This window comes from Cucurbita maxima, unplaced genomic scaffold (genome assembly GCF_002738345.1).
Source record: "Cucurbita maxima cultivar Rimu unplaced genomic scaffold, Cmax_1.0 Cma_Scf00129, whole genome shotgun sequence".
Taxonomy (NCBI): domain Eukaryota; kingdom Viridiplantae; phylum Streptophyta; class Magnoliopsida; order Cucurbitales; family Cucurbitaceae; genus Cucurbita; species Cucurbita maxima.
The window spans coordinates 8,912-12,034 of NW_019272145.1; the positions used below are offsets into that span (position 1 = coordinate 8,912).

Below are 3,123 nucleotides of genomic sequence, written 5' to 3' on the forward strand. Positions count from 1 at the left end.
TCCTTGTTTCTCAATCTTTTGACTTTCTTGTCTATTATTTGAATCGTGTCTTCTTTATTCGTTAGGTCATCTCTCAAGAAGAGAGTTTCATGAGCCAGTACGTGGGAAGGATCTAGGGTATACTTCCGTAGTATGGATACATGAAAGATATTACGTACTATAGACAAATTTGGGCATTGCCCGATTCTAGATCCAATCCTTTCTAATATCTCAAAGGGATGGATAAACCTAGGGCTTAGCTTCCCCTCTTTACCCTACCTGAGCACCCCTCTCATGGGGTGCTACCTTTAGGAATATATGATCCCCTTCCAACAATTCCATGTCCTTGCGCCTTAGATCTGCATAGCTTTTCTCTCGGCTTTGTGCGGTTTGTATCCTAGCTTTAATCTTCTAGACTGCGGCGTTGGTAATTTGCATAGCTCTGGTTTAATAGTTCTCGTTTGCCCCCCTTCTTCCCAAAAAATAGGGGATCAAAATCTTCGTCCGTAGAGAACCTCATATGTGGTCATTTTTATGGTTGCTTGGCAACTATTATTATAAGAGAATTTTATAAGGGGTAGGTACTTATCCCAGCTTCCTGCTAAATCGATCACATATGCCCTCAACATTTCTTCCAATATTTGCTTGAGCATTTCTGTTTGACCATCTGTTTATGGATGGAATGTCGTACTATAACTGCGTACCCAATGCCTTTTGTTGAATTTTTCAGAAACGAGATTTAAATCTGGCATCTCGGTCTAATACTATTGCCTTTTGTTGAATTTCCAGAAGCGTACCCAATACCTTTACTGATGAATATTCATTTTTAATGTTAGCAAGAGTAGCTTAGTTGGGAGATTGTTAGACGGAAGATTTGAAGGTCACACGTGTTTTATCCACGTTCAACGCACCTAATACAAGTTTATTACCTGACTACACAAACTAAAAACACAACTTGCTTATTCAATCTAAAATTAGTGATTATGTCTTTTTTAAATATAATGAATTAGCGGAAGTACCTTTACTTATGAATTTTCATTTTTAATATTAGCGGGGATAGCTCTGTTGGGAGAGCATCAGACTTAAGATTTGAAGGTCACGTGTTTGTTATCCACGTTCACCGCACCTGATTCTAGTTGCATAACCCGCTATTCAATCTAAAATTAGTCATTATTTCTTTCGGAAATCTCAATGAATTATCGAAAATACCTAACGTGTTCTAGTTCACCGCACCTTATACAAGTTGGATAACTTGAATATCTTATTAAAAATTAGTGATTATTTCTATTTAAAATTAAAATGAATTAGCGAAAATACCTTTACTGATGAATTTTCATTTTTAATGTTAATGTGGATAGCTCAGTTGAGAGAGCATTAGATTGAAGATCTAAAGGTCTCGTGTTCAATCTTGCATAATTTGACTATTCAATTTAAAACTAGTGATTATTTCTTTCTAAAATTTCAATTAATTAGCGTAAATACTTTTACTTAAAAATTTTCATTTTTAATGTTAGCAGGGATAGCTCAGTTTGGAGAGAGTCAAATTTAATATTTGAAGGTCACGTGTTCGATCTCCATGTTAACCACACCTATTGCGTATAACCTGACTATTAAATAGAAAATTAGTCATTATTTCTTTTTAAAATCTCAATGAATCAGCTAAAATACCTATACTGATGAATTTTTATTTCTAATGATTGCGTGGATAGCTCAGTTGGGAGAGCGTCAGACTGAAGATCTGAAGGTCACGTGTTTGATCCATGTTCACCGCACTTTGTTTAAGTTGCATAATTTGACTCTAAAATTAGTGTCATTAGCAATTATTTCTTTTTAAAATCTCATACTCAATGAATTAGAGTATTAGTGAGGAGAGCATCATATTGAAGATTTAAAGGTATCTCAATCTCAATGAATTAGAGGAAGATCTNACGTGTTTTATCCACGTTCAACGCACCTAATACAAGTTTATTACCTGACTATACAAACTAAAAATACAACTTGCTTATTCAATCTAAAATTAGTGATTATTTCTTTTTTAAATATAATGAATTAGCGAAAGTACCTTTACTTATGAATTTTCATTTTTAATATTAGCGGGGATAGCTCTGTTGGGAGAGCATCAGACTTAAGATTTGAAGGTCACGTGTTTGTTATCCACGTTCACCGCACCTGATTCTAGTTGCATAACCCGCTATTCAATCTAAAATTAGTCATTATTCCTTTTTGAAATCTCAATGAATTATCGAAAATACCTAACGTGTTCTAGTTCACCGCACCTTATACAAGTTGGGTAACTTGAATATCTTATTAAAAATTAGTGATTATTTCTATTTAAAATTAAAATGAATTAGCGAAAATACCTTTACTGATGAATTTTCATTTTTAATGTTACTGTGGATAGCTCAGTTGAGAGAGCATTAGATTGAAGATCTAAAGGTCTCGTGTTCAATCTTGCATAATTTGACTATTCAATTTAAAACTAGTGATTATTTCTTCCTAAAATTTCAATTAATTAGCGTAAATACTTTTACTTAAAAATTTTCATTTTTAATGTTAGCAGGGATAGCTTAGTTTGGAGAGAGTCAAATTTAATATTTGAAGGTCACGTGTTCGATCTCCATGTTAACCACACCTATTGCGCATAACCTGACTATTCAATAGAAAATTAGTCATTATTTCTTTTTAAAATCTCAATGAATCAGCTAAAATACCTATACTGATGAATTTTCATTTCTAATGATTGTGGGGATAGCTCAGTTGGGAGAGCGTCAGACTGAAGATCTGAAGGTCACGTGTTTGATCCATGTTCACCGCACTTTGTTTAAAATTAGTGTCATTAGCGATTATTTCTTTTTAAAATCTCATACTCAATGAATTAGAGTATTAGTGAGGAGAGCATCATATTGAAGATTTAAAGGTATCTCAATCTCAATGAATTAGAGGAAGATCTAGCACTAAGTTGCACAACTTGACTATTCAATCTAAAACATGTGATTATTCATTTTTTTTATGTTATCTGGAATGGCTTAGTTGGGAGAGCATCAGACTGAATATTGGAAGGTCTTGTGTTTGATCGACATTCATTATATCTTATAGTTTAGTTGATTATAAATTCTTCTTAAAATATAATGAATTAGTGGAAAT

At 33.2% G+C, this 3,123-nt stretch overlaps 1 non-coding gene across 1 annotated transcript; it reads left to right on the forward strand.

Moving 5' to 3' along the window:
- Nucleotides 1-2,721: 2,721 nt before the first annotated feature.
- TRNAF-GAA lies at nucleotides 2,722-2,794 on the forward strand. The gene has a single exon. It is a non-coding gene; the product is annotated as a tRNA-Phe (tRNA).
- The last annotated feature ends 329 nt before the right edge of the window (nucleotides 2,795-3,123 follow it).